At 47.9% G+C, this 15,844-nt stretch overlaps 1 protein-coding gene across 1 annotated transcript in view; it reads right to left on the bottom strand.

Annotated features, from left to right (window-relative positions):
* ZMAT4 (zinc finger matrin-type 4) overlaps nucleotides 1-12,420 on the bottom strand; it is a 346,888-nt gene extending 334,468 nt beyond the window's left edge. The window contains exon 1 of the mRNA XM_043563476.1: nucleotides 12,259-12,420. The gene's annotated coding sequence lies outside the window, so the exon portion shown is untranslated. The remainder of the gene's footprint in view (nucleotides 1-12,258) is intronic.
* Nucleotides 12,421-15,844: the final 3,424 nt, after the last annotated feature.

Raw genomic sequence — 15,844 nt, 5'->3', positions numbered from 1 at the left:
ACCCTGATATTTTCCCCATTTTAAGGGGGTAATCCTTACTTTGACCCCACATACCTCTACAGTTCATCTTCCATCTCCTTGCACCCCTCACAACCCCACTCTTCCAGAAGGTTGTTTACATGTGCTATCTCCAATGCCTCTCCACCAACCAGCACCGACAGGGCCTCCCCTCACGTACCATCAGCATACTGATGGCTTCCACACTTGTGTTCAATTCTCAGTCCCCACCTACTTCACGCACCAGCAGTCTGTGATCAGATGACCAGTCCCCCTCGAAAATGCTTCCCTTTGTTTCTGAGGCAACATTATCCCATAGGCTGCTCCTTCTCAGTCTCATCTGCGGGTTCATCTTCAAGTCCTAGAACAAAGGTCAGCAAACACAGCCCGCGGGCCAACTGCCTGATTCTGTAAACAAAGTTTCACTGAACACAGCCACACTCATTCATTTATATGTTGTCTGTGGCTGCTTTTGTGCTACAAAGGCAAAGGGCACTAGTTGCAGCAAAGACCACACGGCCCCACAAAGTTTAAAATCCTATCTGGCTCTTCAGCAAAGTTTGCCAACTCCTATTCTAGATCTGTAAATATTGGGGTTCCCAGAATTCAGTCTTTATACCTCCTCTCTATCTACACTCACTCTCGAGGTTATCTCCTTTGGTCCCATATTTTAAATATTATCAATACACTGACAACTCCCAAGATTTTTCTCTAGCATAAACTTCTCTGAACTCTAGACACATAACCCAACTGACTAGCAGGCATTTCATTTAGATATTTAACATCTCCCTAACACAAATGTCTCACCTCCTGTTTCCCCCAGTGTGTTCCTTCCACAAACTTTTCCATCTCATGCCAAAAGTCTTGAAAGTCATCTTTGAATCCTCCTTCTCTCAAACCCTCCATTCAGCCCATCAGGAAATCCAGCTGGTTCCACCTTCAAAATATATCCAGAATCTGAGGGCTCCTCACCCCCCACTGCTACTACTAATCCAAGCCACTACCCGCTCTGCCAGGATCATTGCCTCCACATAGCTCTACTATAGTATGCTCTCAGGGCATGTACCAGACAGCCAGACTGATCCCTTTGAATCCTACACTATGTTACTCCTTTGCTCAAAACTTTCCAGGGGTTCAATGAAGCTCACCTCGACCTCAATGCTACATCTGACACTACAAGTGTCTCCAGCTTCAGGGCCTCTCCTGGCGTGGACTGCCCTTCCCCCAAATATCTGCATGGATCACCCTCCACGGCCCTGGGTCTCTGCTCCAGTGTTACTTTATTACTGAGACCCTCCTGGACATACCCTTTCCATACACACACACTCCATCCCCTTGCTCTGATTCATTTTCCCCCCTTTCACATATCAGCCTCCCTACATATTGACTTACTTGTTTGCTATCTGTCTTCTCCACTGGAATATAAGCTCTGAGTAGATGGGGACTGGGTCAGTTCTGTCCACTACTCATTCTAAAAGCTTAGAAAACTGTGATGGTCAGTTCTTAATGTTCTGAGCAATGAATAAATGAACACATAACATTTCAGGAGCTCACGTCCCTGTTAAGGTAACTGAAGGATGAGAGAGAGAAGCACATCATTTCCATCATGGTGAAATCAAAGAACAGGGCCATGGCCTCAAGCTCTCCCGGCCCGGTAGCCTGTGGCATCCCTCACTGACCTGTCCCAGGGAATGGACAGGCACCCTGGTCCCCAGCGACAAGCAGCCTGCCCTACTGCTACTCCCAGCACCTCTCTGCAGAGCCTCCTGGAAATGGGGAGAAAGCAGAATGCAGAAATGGAGAAGGGCTGCTCTGCAGGCAGAGGGAGTCCTGTTCCTGCTCTCCCACAGACCCCCATGGTCACCAGGTCTGGGCCCAGAGGGGGTGGCACAGCAGACAGAGAGCATCAGGCTGCAATCCACCACCAGGGTTACCCACTGACTGCTGGCCACACCATGTTGCAGTTTCCTCTGCAAAATGAGTCTGAGGACCAAGTGCTTAACAATTTGAAAATAGGGGCCTCTGGGTGGCTCAGACAGATAAGCATCTGACTCTTGGTTTCAGCTCAGGTTCATGATATCCAGCCCCATATCAGCTCTACACTGACAGCGCACAGCCTGCTTCAGATTCTCTGTCCCTCTCTCTCTGCCCCTCCCCTGCTCACGTTCTCTTTCTTTCTCTCTCTCTCAAAATAAATAAATAAATAGATAGATAAATAGATAAATAAATAAACAAACAAACATTTAAAAATCTGAAAATAAAGGGTAGTCTCAGACTCTTTTTCCTGTCTTATTTGTGTCTTATCACACTTAAAAATCTACAATTTAGACAGAGGCTATGCTTCTGCTTTCCAGTCTGCTAGAAATTCTACCTCACTTCCAAACATCCCTCTTGAGTTCCCCACCTACTCCCTGACCCTGCTCCCTTTTTCTTGCTTTCCCTGTTGGCTCATAACTTTTCCTTCCCCTTCTCCCATTCTGGAAAACCGAAGTTCCAGGTAGGCAGGGGAGGCCTGGCAGAATAGGAACCATCCCAATCCCCCTTCCTGTCTTCCCAGAACCCTACAGGGAAATTTCATGTTCAGCAGGAGCAAAACCAAGAGAGGCAGCGAGAAGGAGGGAATCCACATGAGAACCCCGACTCATTTCCTCCTCCCGCCCAGTGGCACTGTGCCCAGCTTATTACATAGGAGGGAGTCCCAAAAATAAAGCAAAGCCTGGGATGAGAGATGCCAAGGCACTCTCCCAATCCCCCCCTGACTGAGCCACATGACCCCTCAGCAGCTCCCAACGTCGCATGCTGGCTCTTGGCCTCAGATGGCCACTCACACCCAGAATGTGCCTCCTTCTGTCCAAATTGCCCTCATCCTTCAGGGCGCAGGCCCTTCTGCCTCCACCAGACTTTGGTGACCACACACGTTCTCTCACTGGCATCCACTTCTCTCGGCACCTCCGGGACTGGGCCTCAGGGCAGGACTCAGCCAGATGCACCCATGTTTTGGAAGTCACCTCACGTGTGTGCCACCATCAACTCATCAAGTATCTGCCAGGGCCCCACGGGGTACTGCGTCCCCCCATCACTGCACCCAGGACATGCAGGCCAGCAAGAAGCCCCTGTCCGTCAGGAGGTAGGGGGGTGTCTGCAGGCTCCTTCCATGCCAGCTCTTCTGCCACCCAAACCGAGGCAAGTGGCTCTGCCCTTCCCAGTATCAATCCCCCCTGTGCACAATCAGGATGAGGACGCCTGCCCCATCCGCCTCTGAGGCTTGCGAGCACAAAACACCGTACAAACGTGCGTTATTATCAAAATAAATAGAGCAGCAAATCAGCCGGGCCCGCACTGCTCCTCACCCAGCCCCACCTTCTAGCAGGCTTCTCCCCTTTTCCCAGTGAAGCCTGTGAAAGCCCCAAGGATGTGCCCCTCGGAGTCACACCGCGGGGCCAGCCGGCTGTGACTGCCACAGAGAGGGGGACTCTCGGGCTGCCCAGAGTTTATGTAACAAAGGAAAGCAGCTCAGGAGGCAAAGGCGGTCTGGAAAAACAGCAGCAAATGAGGGGCAGGATGCAGAACCACAAGGGCACCGCCGGAGACCCCTGCACCCAGAGTCCCTCCTCTAAGCATGACAGCCGTCAATGCATTCGCTCAGTCTCAATTAATAAGTGAATCAAGCACAAGGCATGGCTTCTGGGAAGGAGGGGAGGGCGGCTCCACACCTTCCTGCTGGAAATCTGCCAGCTGTCCCCAATAACACAAGAAGCCCTACAAAACAGCCCCCTCGAGAAAGGGTACATGGGCTCCCTGCCACCAAGCTCTGCCACCCGTGAGACGGGCAACCCTGACACAGTCATAGCCTCTCTGAGCTTCAACTTGTCCACCTAGGACATCTGCAGATGCATGTAAACACACCCGCTGCGGGCTAAGCTAGGTCTGACCACTGTAAGGGACAGGCTGGGGACGTGTGTGGAAGGGGGAGGAGGTGAAGAAGAAGGGGGAAGGTCGCCACTGCCCGTGGGCACCATTCCCTGCACGGAGATCCTGCACCCTCAACATCTGAAGCAGACTTTTCGCAGGGTAGCATGTGACTAGCAGGTGCATTTATCTGATCTCACCAAATGGATTGAGGACACCTGGCTGGCATGACTTTTTTTTTTTTTAATGTTTATTTATTTTTGAGAGAGAGGGGTAGGGAGGGACAGAGAGAGGTAGAGGAGGACAGAGGATCCTGAGCGGGCTCCCTGCTGACAGCAGAGAGCTGGATGCAGGGCTGAAACTCACAAACCGTGAGATCATGACCTGAGCCAAAGTCAAATGCTTAAAGGACTAAGCCACCCAGGCGCCCCATGTTAGGACTTTTAGTGGGCAGCATAGTGCCTGACACATTGCTACATATATAGTCCCTGCCAGAGCATTTGTGGTTTGAGTAACTGATTTAAAAAGCAAGTTTGTCTGGTGTGTAAGATAACACATTTATTTACTCTAAGAAATTTGGAAAATGCAGAATAGTTTAATAAAAGAATCATGTGTTTCCTAAAACCCAGAGATACCCACTGTTATCACTCTGATATATTACATTCCATTCTATTTTTCAGGACTGTATGCATTTTTTTTGTTTTTTGTTTTTTTACAAAATTGCATTTCTACTCTATTTACTTTTAAGCCTATATTTACTTGATGCACATTAGCATTTTCCCATATCCTTATATATTATTCAATGTAACTTTAATGGCTTCCTTGATTTCCATTTTATGGATGAGCCATATTAGATTTAATTAATCCCCCCATACAATGTTTTGTTATAATGAATAATGCTGAAAGGAATATCCTTGATTAGAACTATTTTGCACAGCTCTGATTATTTCCGTAGGAAAAATTCCTAGAAGACGAACTGCTTACTGGTTTAAAGGGTATCTTTTTGAGACATGACTCCCGTGTTTGCAAATGATCTTCCCATCAGCTACGTCTGCCAATGTCCACTTCCTGGCATCTCAACAACACGGGGCATTTCATTTTCATTTTTGCTCAGCTGGTAGGTGGATAAGGATACCTTGTTTTTAAAGTAATATTTTAGTTATTAGGGAGGTTGGACACCTGTATGTCTTTTTCTGGACATTTGTGTTTGTTTTCTCTTTGTTTGTGCTACCTATTCACACCCTTTGCTCACTTTTCTGTCAGGGGACAGACTGATTTTTGAATACTCTACAGAGAAGAGAATTAGTCCATAGCCGTCTTTGCTGACCCTGTCCCCGTGTTTAACAATCCCTCCATTAAGGCATTAAAGTCTAGCTTATATCCTTCTCCTGTTGTTGAAGCCCATTTGCTCCTGCCTGTCTTCAGTGGGGAGCACTGCTCTGTCATCGACCCATGTGACCTTTCCTTGTCACCTGTCAGCATCTCCTCTAAGATATGAAAAATTCCTCTTCATTTTTGCCTGATCAAGTATAACTTAAGAAGCCAAAGCATCACCCTTTGATGCTGTCCCCTTCTCTTCTTCCATTGCCACAGTCTCCCTTCAGGCCCTCATCATTGCTCACCCAAACCGCAGCAAATGACTTCAGGACCAGCCTCTCTAGCCCAGCCTTGCCTCTCCCAAAACTCACCCCCACCCTCCATTCCACAATTCCTTTGTCCTAAATGCAAATGTGACTGCCTTTCCCTGCCTAAAACCCTTCTGCTCCTCAGTCTGGCCAGCTGGTCCTTCCCTACCTGGGGACACTTCCACCCCCTCTCTCTCCCGCACCCCCCAAAACAAACCTCATGTGCTCAAGATGTAGCAACACCCAAGTATTACTCATAGAGCTCTGACACACTGTGCTGTTTCATGCTTCTGAGTCTTGCAAATGTGGCTGCCCTCCTTCTCACCTCTCCATCCACCTGGTGGGATCCTATTTATTTCTCAGGTGTTCCTCTCCCCAAGAGGAATCCTCTGACCATGCCAAGTAAGGCTAACCATGTGTACCCTGCATCCAGGACCTACTACCATCACGCCCACAACAACTTGCTGTGTCCTAGTGCAATCACCAAAGTTGAGGGCAGAAATGTGAAGTCAGCTGAGTGTCATTCTGGATGGAAAGGGACAATGGCAGTGGGATTGAGACAAGGTTGCCCTGGGTTAGCCCACTCCTCTGATGAATCTCTCGAGGTTCTCTCTGTGGCTGTAGGCACTTTCACCTTCTGAAGACAGGCTCTGACATCCCTTGGCTTTCTGTCATTTCTTGTGCTACATACCCGCTCCTCTCCCTCAGCTACCCCAGCTCTCTCCACCCTTCAGGCCTGTCTCACAACCTGGGCAGCCTGGCCCCTGGCACCTGCTGTCCTCTCTTCCCCTTCGGTTCCCCCTGCACCTTCTGTCTTGGCAGATCCTCAGACACATGTCCTGCTGGGCTGCCTCAGGGGCTGCTGGTCTTCCCAGGCAACTTCCCACAGGACAAGGATCACACACACCTATGTCGTTCCTGATAGACTCCCTAGTGCCTGCCTGAGTGCTGGGCAGAGCGCTCGGAATGCATTGGTTAGCACAGAGACATGCCCTGAACACCCCCTGCCGGCCCGTAGCTGGCCCAGCACAGACCTCCATGTTTCCTTCCTTTTACTCAGCAACTACGCATGTGCACTTGACTATGAATTTACTTTGTGGTGCCCACTTCACCAATTCATCTTGCTTGCTACAAGGCTCAAACCACTGCAAGGCAAAGCCTGCACAGCCTCTCTGCCTGATTCTTGAGAGCTTGAGGCTGTTTTCATCCTGAGGCTGCTGGCTGGACAGCAGCGTCCTGTTCCTCCCCTGACACCAGAGGGAGCCTGCCTCTGGGCCTTGAGACTGCCCACCCCCTCGCCGCTGTAGGCTCTGGCCCTGGGCCTCCCTGGAGGGCCTCCAAGCATGCCCCAGAGATGTACGTGCCCAGAAACAAATCAAGTCTGGCTGGAAGAAATGTGGAATTGCAGCCCCACGTTGTAGAAGCTTCTCTTAGAAATGACAATCTGAATGAAATTCCAAATTCTGTTTCATTTTATAAAAGTAACTGATGATATAAGGGTCTTATCCAGATCTTATGTGTGCTGGGGACGTCTCGTTTCATTCATCCAACAAGGAGCTTGAACTAGACGTCTAAAGTTTCTCACCTCCGTAAGATGCAGAGTAAATTTTTTTTTTTCATATCACTCTTCCTCATCCTCCCGCTGCACCCTCATCCCCTCTTTTCTGCTGCAGTTTCTGGCAGGCATTTGTCCAGCCCTGGGCTCATGGTAGTGCTGCCCGATCACCGACTGGAGCTGAACGGTTTGCTGTATAAATCAGGGAAGGTGGAGTTGAGTAAGTACACCATGCTAGTAATAGGCACTCAATAAATACTGCTTAACTGCAGGTGCCCCTGTCTCCACCATTTGCTTAGAGAAAAATCAGGAGCCCAGAAAAAGTAAATGGTCTATTCAATTTGGAAGCAAGGGGAAGCTGATTCTGGTTCTGGCTCTGCCATGGGTCAGTGTGTGAGGAGGCCACTGAGGCCTGCTTCCTCTCCAGGCCTCATTTGCCACACCTGAAAGTGAAAGATTAGACTTGAAGAGAGGGCCTCAAGCAGTAGACAGGATCTGCCAGTAAAGGCAGCACCTGCTGGCCCAAGGACTTCAGCTCTCAGCCACTCTGATAGCCCCAGAGCAAAGGTGAAGCTTCTGAGCAACCAAAAAGGGCCCCCCCTCGGGAAAGGGCCAGGATCCCTGGGCCAGACGGGCCCCTCCTTCCGCCTCCTCCTCCAGCTGAATCTTCTGCTTATCCATTTCCTAAAGATCATCACGGAGGCTCCACAACCTTCCCTTTTTAACAACTCTTGCTGACGGAAAATTCTTCCTCATACCTAATCTAAGTCCATCTGCTGCAATTTCTGTCTATTTTCTCTCGTTCAATCCTACTGGAGATGGAGAACAGCTGGTCGCCATCCTCCATATAACATCCCCTCCTAAACCAAAATCAGTTATTACATCACCCTCAGCCTGTTTTTCTTGTGGCAGAGCACCCACCGTCCCTCCGACCTGCCTCCACGGATTCTGGCTCTGAAAGCATCACTGAGCACCGTGGCCCACATTGGAGGATGCTCTGCAAGCTCCAAGTCCTCCCAGAGCCATAACATCCTCAGCTGGATGTAGGACTCCAATGGCAAAATCCAGAGAGAAGGTCAGAGCAGAAAGAGATCATGAGGACATAGGCCAAGCCCCTGACTTTATATACAAGGAAACTGAGGTCAGAGAGGGAAAATAAGTGCAGCACCCAAGGTCAAGTCTGAGGGATCAAGCTCCAGGTGCCAGACCCCAAATAGTGCCAGCATGGGGCTCTGAGTGCCTGTAGCATGTCCTTGACACGGTAAGAGCAGGACCAGCCTTAACTGAAAAGCAAAGGCTCACAACTGCCCAGACACTCCCTATCCAAACTCTATCTTCCAAATCCCAAGGCAGATGTCTGCAACTCCACTCTAAACATCTTGGATTTCCATTTAGAACTCAAATACCTGCATAAGTGGCACCACTCTTAACTATTTACACCTTAGTATGAATAAGTAGATTTGATCCTTTCTAACTCTTGATAGAGAAATTTAGGGGTGAGAAGAGAACAAGGAACAAAGAAATTGGGAGAATGACAGGCACATATCACTGCTGGCTAATGTCTCCAAGGTCAGTCCAATGCATGGGGACTGCGGGTGGGCGAGCCGCAGGATAGTGGAACAGTGAGGGTCATGCCTGGTGGAATCCCTATGCATCTAACAGGTCTGTGCTCAGTACATCTGCCCCACCTGCCTCCCAAGGGGTGGCTGCACCACCACAGGCGCTCTTGTAAGGTCTGCATGGAACCGAACGTGGTGAAGGATTGCCTCACTGCTCCCTCAGGGCAACTCCATGTGCATCCCAGAACTCTTGACTTCCCCTGGTTAAGTGTTCCAGAAGTGAGGTGAGCAGGGTGTCTAAAATTAAATCTCAACCTCTAGGGTTCCCTTAAGTGACGGGAAGGAAGAATCATAAGGGAAGGAAGAAAGAGAGGCATATACCAGATTAAGTAAGATTGTTCAGTGTGCACCAGCTCCATAATGGGGAGGGAGGTAGGGCGCATGTGCATAAGGAAAAGTAAGTCAGGTGAACTATTACTAATCATTTGGGGCCACGAAATCTTCCAAAGTGAAGAATAACGGGAGAAAATAACCGTGTGTGGTGCGTACATTTCAGAGCCCAGGTTTCCAAACAGCCTTCACCCCGTGATGAATAAACAGAGGCATCATGCTCCAATCTCCTCACCTTTCAGGGGATGCTCCAGATTATTTCAAACCTCCAGACGCACACACCCCCAGGGTAACCGGGGAGTTCACGCAACTACCCAAGAAAAAAAAGAAGACATCTCAACGGCCCCTTACAAAAACGCATAACACAATAAACGTGCTTATTTGATTTCCCCAAAACAACAAAATTAAATGTTCAAATAGGAAGACTAAAAGGCTCTTCTCTGATAAAAATTTTCATATGTTTTCAATCCTTTTTTCAGGGTTTCAGGGGACAGATTTCTTTAACAGCAAAATTGGCACAAAATGACGAGATCAAAGTAGGTTGCAAAGAGATTATTTACTGATGTGTTCATGATGAAAAGAGATGACAGGAAAGAGGAACAGAAAAGTAAGGAAGGGACTTTGACTTGCCAGGTAAGTCACCCAGGGCTTGCGAAGGCACACAAAGAGATAACCCCTGCTTAGCACAGTAGTTAAAAGAGAGAAAACCTTTTGCCCAATTGGGGAGAGGAGAAAATGCTAGACCTATGGATGGCGCTTGCCCAGGATTCTGGCTACAGCTACCATGTTTGATGAAATAACGAGTAACAAATGCAATTTTCTGAGCACCAATCAGTCCCTTCACCATAAACCTGCACCAGGCTTCCCAAGGAACTAATCAACCTGATACCAGAGAATGAATTCTCCAAAGTGGATCACAGCGGTGTGGCTGGATCCTGGATTTCATGCCCCATCCAAGGTGAAGTTGCAGGGATGGTGTTTTGCATTTCATCAATTATTCTTCAGCTCCTATTATGCTTTTTTTAGTCTAGAGTTGTTATTTTAATAATCTTTGTTCCAAATGGGGAACTACAAGGAAGAGGGATGAGGAGGAGGAAGAAGGCAAGTGTTCCAGTGTGTCCCACTTGCACTTTCCAAGCTCCCTCTGCCCCCTTCCCCCACCCTGCCTTTTTCCTCTCCCTGCATGAGTCACCATTCAGGAGCTGGTTTAAAAGCCTTACTTTGAATGTCCTCTATCATGATAGAAATCTAGCAGCTCAGCATCAATTGAAAGGACCCTCAATTTTTGCTACCGGTTTTTTGGTTCCAGGCACCCCCTTGAACTCAAAAGCATTTTCCAGTTTTATGACTGCCTTCTTGAAAACCAAAGTGCCCCCTTTCAAACTCCCCCCACACACACACCTGCTAGGTGCTGCCTCTCCAGGGCTCTCTGGGGCTCACGTGCCCTAGACAGACCACAGGGGTGAAGGTGTGTGGCCAAATATGCCCCAAACAGCAGATAAAAGCTCTGAGTTTACTCTAGGCTCCCAAACACAAAGGCATAATTTGCAGGGCTGCAAGTTTGTTGTGTTTACTGTCAGACAACATGTGCAGAAGAGAAAGCTGACTGTATCCTGACCAAAAAAAAAAAAAAAAAAAATCAGGCAGCTGTTTTTTTTTTGTTTTTTTTTTTTTTAACCATTGTGAGTAGAGCTTCCACAATAACAGCAGCCACCCGAAATAGCTGCTTAATGGAGGTGGGGGACCTGTTGTGGCAATTAAAGAAAAGAAGAATTAAACACTGAAAGTGATTTGGAGAGCCCGAGAAGGGGGACTGGCATCTGCACCTCAGCAGCAAGGGTGTCATAGGGACAAGGGGTTGCTGGAGGATCCTTCCCAGGACTGGGAATTGAACTCCTCAGCTTCAGGTCTAGGATAGAAATCAGGGTGAGGCAATGCACCTGACCCCCGCTAAAGCCCCAAGGACTTGTAAGATCAGTCCCGGACCCGCAGCTTCAGAGCATCCAGGAGGTCAGAGGACAGACCTGGTGAAGTGCTGTAGGGCATTCAAATAGGAGCTGCCTGAGCCAAAGCAGGCAGGAAGTTCAAGACCAAGCTCATCACCTTCTCTTCATGCTTCCTAGGGGAGGCCTACCTACCTAACATCTCCCATTTGCAGAAACTCTGGGAAAGGAGTTTTCCCCACACGCAAAACTGGGTCTCAGAACAAGTGAGGGAGGCCCTTGTGGTCCCACAATTTAGAATGCACAAGGGTGCTTCGAGGCTGAACCAGCCACTGACCATGGCGAGCATTTTTGCTCAAATAGCAATGATCAGCAGTGTAGACGGTGGCTCCAGCACCCTCTGGGGCACAGATAGACCTGCGCACCTAAACAGACCCAGCCCCTCAGAGCTTGCCCCTCCCACCAGCCTCCACCTCCCAGAGCCCTTGGCACGCTTAGCACTGGACAGCCCTTCTCTGGTAAGGGTGTAACCTTCACACAGGATACAATTTAGCTCCAACCCCTCTATTTCAGGACACATCAAGCCTGGAAAGTCTTCCAGTTTTCGGGAGCCAATCAATTAAGTTATTTCTTCTCCTCTGACAACTGTTTCGTTGGTTTTTCCCCAAGTTGTGTGTCACACGGATGCCCATCAGGTCAAACAGGACAGCCTCCCACACCCCCAGGAAATTTTTTTTCCCCACCAAGCAAAATGAACTGAGACAGACTGGGCAAGGAGTAGGAGGGAGGAAGGTCGCAGAAGTTTGAGGAAGGGCCCAAGTTGAAGGTCACATAGTTGAGGGAAGGCAGGTCAAGGTAATGGAGAGGGGGCAGACCCTATGGAGAAAACCCAACCACCAGTCATGTTTCTCAGTGTCAGCTTCCCAACGATGGGTCCGCCAGGAAGCGGCACATCCAGGGGTCCAATTCCCTTCACCCAGCAAACCTGAATTTACACCCCAACCGTGCAGTCACCCTAGCCCAAGACCAGACCTATTTCCACAGACCTGGGTGCAGCTAATTGCGAGAGTAGTAAACAAAGCCAGTTCTAGACAGCGCAGAAGTTTTCCAAATTGTCAGCTTGTTTTCATCCCAACAAAAGATGGTGATTTCCTATATCTGTCACGTTTCCTCGCCTAAACTTTTCTCTTCTTTCTGCAATCCCTCTACATAAGCTAAACTGCAAGCCACTGAGAAGGGGAGAGCAGGAGCCGCACCCCCCGGGACGCAGGCAGGAGTACCTTTTCCGCGGAGCAGAGGGGCTGATGCCAGAGGCTCGCTGCCCTGCCGAGCCGTGGAACGATGCTGTCGGGATGGAGCACGCTGAGGATTACGCGTTCCCGTCTCTGCGACCAGACCTTTCGGCAGCTCGGCCCAACTGTGCTAGCGATGCACTTAGCAATTATCTGCTGGCGCCGACGCCCCGCCCTCTGCTCCTGCGATTGGCTCTCCAGTCCCGGGCAGGACTGCATTGGTTTCAGCCGACCTCACTCATTGCCTTGGCTCCTACTATTATCTAAGCCATCAAAGGAAATAATTCCATGTTTCATTGACAACCTGTAAGGCTCTCCCCGGGCCTGGCGGGGGTGGGGGTGGGGGGGTCGCAGTCAGGACTGGGAGTCCAGTGGAGGGAGGAGGGGAGAGTAGAAAAAGTAGGGGGTGGGGGAGAAAGAGAGCTCGAGAAGGGGTGGGGGTGAGAGGGAAAGAGAGAGAGAGAGAGGGAGAGAGAGAGGGAGCTATCAAGCAATCAGATTCTTGCTCCAGCATTTTAACTTCCACAAAACAGAGCCCATAGCAACAATTTTCTGGCCTTCTTTTTCCCCCAACTGGTGAATGTTCCTGAGGGTAGAGAGAAATGTAACAGTGGGGTTTCTGCCTGTGTCAGACAGGCTCTGGAAAGCAGAGCAGGTAAGGGCTGAAAGAATATAGTGCTGGTTTTCCCGGGCCACCCTGGAGGGCATGTGAAGGTCATTTTCGATTATTGGGGGGAAATTACTATTCATCTTCACTGGACTTTATCCATCAGTTCTTTCCCTAGCGGTTCACCGAAGGCCCCAACCTGGGAGATAATTTCCCTGGCAGCCTATTCAGAGTCTCAGAAGAGCTGTTCTAAAAGTCAGTGAAAGTCTGGAATTCTTCACTGCTCTCACTGGGAGGTCCAAAGAGACAGGCATTCCAGAGGTAACCATTCAGAACCCTCACTTTTGCTTATTCTGACCGGGCTTCAGTTAATGGCTTAGACTTGTGGCATCAGGCAAGGCAAGGAGAGAGGGGGAAAAAGAACTCAAGGGGTGGGAATGGCATAAATGCTTCCCCTTGTTCAAGAAAAAATCATAAAGCGCACGTTTTGGCATTTATTTCCCTAATGTATTTTTTTACTATATGGGAAGGACATTATTTGGTAGGTGAGTTTTTTTAAGAAGAAAAAAAAAATTTAAGGGGTCTTTTAAAAAAAGCTCCTAGAATGTCCAGTTTCAGATTAGTTAGAGACTAACCCTTCCCCATTCTTCTGGGTTCTGCACCTCTTTGAGCCCAGGCTGCTGTCTGGTTCCTTCCCCGTGGCCTTGAACAACAGCCACCCTTATCACTGCCTGCATCCTCAGAAGCAAATGGCATGTTCCCCCTGCCTTGTCCAGTGCATGCATGCCTGGTTTCGGTAAATATATCATCTGTAAGAGCAGAGACAGCATCATGTATATCTTTATAACTCCACAGACAGCACCTAGCTCTTAGTGAGTGGACAGACTAATAAAACCCAATTCAAAACAAAAAGTGTGCATGGCACCAGCCTCTTGGAATCGTCATTCCACTGTGAGTACTTATCCAGCTGGGCAGATGGGGAGGGGGCCCGACCTGAAGCCCAGGAGGTAAAAATTCAGGACTGACACTGTGACCACTGCAGCTAGAAAGTCCCTGCAAGCTCTCGGTGCCTCTGTTCTCTCTGGAAAATGAGGCAGCTCTTCATCAATGCCTTCCTTCTCCCTCAAGCATTAGAGAGAAATGAGATATGGGATGCACATTTTATTTGTGAGACAGATACCTACAAAAATTAAGTCGTTTCCATAATGGCTTTCCGAATATCAATATAGCTAAAAGGAGGGTGACCAAATATTAAGAATTAAAAAAACTAGGACAGGGGATATAGCAAAATATTTGTTTTCCATTTTATTCATTTGTCTAGGTGAAATTCTTACGAAGACACATTGATGAAATTAAACTTAGCTGTTCATTTAACATTGACACTGCCCCAGAAAATCTGGCATGTTCTGTCATGGTGTAAAAACCGTAAATAACACCTTTATGATTTAAGCAGTAAGATTTCCACGTCCAAGAGAAAGCAGGCTTCAGACTTGTTCCCTCACACTTTGCCTCTGTCTCCCCTAAAAAGAAATACGAGAAATAAACTAAATTATGAGAACTCTCCTGGGCCTCTATCAAAAGTTCAGTTGTCCTTAAAGGAAAAGGAAAACATTCCAAGTGATTTTCTAAAATGCTTTGTCTAAAACAGCTTGTCCTTACATGTACTATTTGCCTTTTGAAGATGAGAGAGAGAGCTGCAAACAGTTGTTTATGTCAGTGCCTTTTAAACTGCCTGGTCATAAAATATTCTCTTTGAGAGAAGGATGATCCCTTTGTGTCCCATAGATCAACTGCTTAATTCTGAGAGTTAGAGAATGCATATTAAGTATGCAGTTTCCACTGGTACTTGCATTTGTATTAAATATCAGCTTCATACAATTTAAATGCATTGGGGTATGAAATGTACCGAATTCCATTTTGTGGCCAGTACTCTGGCAAAGCAGTCCATTTTTGACTGAACAGTTTCGGTGCGTTAGCCATCTGAAAGGCTTTGAGGGGTTCATGTTCCACTTTGAGTAATTAAGGAAAGAATGTGGGTTTCCTTATTAAAACGCAAATTAAACAGCAGCCACTGGAACTACCATTTTTCTTGCGGGTAACCACTTCCTACAACAAATCACCCTGACCTTCCGTGGGAGGCTGGAGAAACTCTGCGTTTACGCTTGTGTTTGTACCATTTTCTCGGTTATCATTTATTTATGCCAAATTCTGTTCCTAAAAGGGAAGAGAGGAGAATAAATCTAGGCAATGCCAAGAAAGAAGGAAATGTGTGAAAACAGGAGAAAAAAAAAGAGGGTGACTTTCAACACTACATCTTTGCTAATCGAATTGAGCCACACAATATCATTTTAGTGAAAACATGATATTAGCGGGATTTCTTAAAACCAGCATTGGAGGAAGGAAAGGTTTCTCAGAAAACTTCTCCCAGCACAGCTCCCTGAGTAGAGAAACTTGGAGGAACAGGCTCACAGCTTTCTCTTCCAGCTGATGGCAGTTGTGAAACTTTATGTAATCTAATCCCTTCTCTCTCCACCCACCCCCTCCACCCCCCAAATCAAACCTGTGGAGCCAGTGACATTTCCACTAAGTATGAGAGGGGACTGTGGCTGCCAAGAAGGTGTCAGTCACCATGAGCCATTCTTAATGATTTCATTAATTACTAATGAGTCTTCAGAAAGTTGGTATTAAAATAGACAGGGCACCATGAGGTTTAAAGACAGTAAGGAATCCTTGATTATTTAAAATACCCTGCTAAATAAAAGCAGGTGGTTCTGGTGGCTCAAATCATGATTGTATTTACTAGCTAGACAGAGTTGTAAATCACCTGAAGGAAAGAGAGAGAAAGAGATTTGGAAGATTAAATCGCCCACCGAAATTCTGTTTGGCTTCAGTTAAATTCTTCGTAAGAAATATGGAGCTGAAAGCTGTCATTAAATATTGTCCAGCAGTGCACCAATTGACAGAAGT

Source organism: Prionailurus bengalensis, chromosome B1, assembly GCF_016509475.1.
Source record: "Prionailurus bengalensis isolate Pbe53 chromosome B1, Fcat_Pben_1.1_paternal_pri, whole genome shotgun sequence".
NCBI lineage: Eukaryota > Metazoa > Chordata > Mammalia > Carnivora > Felidae > Prionailurus > Prionailurus bengalensis.
This window is presented reverse-complemented; position numbering and strand designations above follow the sequence as displayed.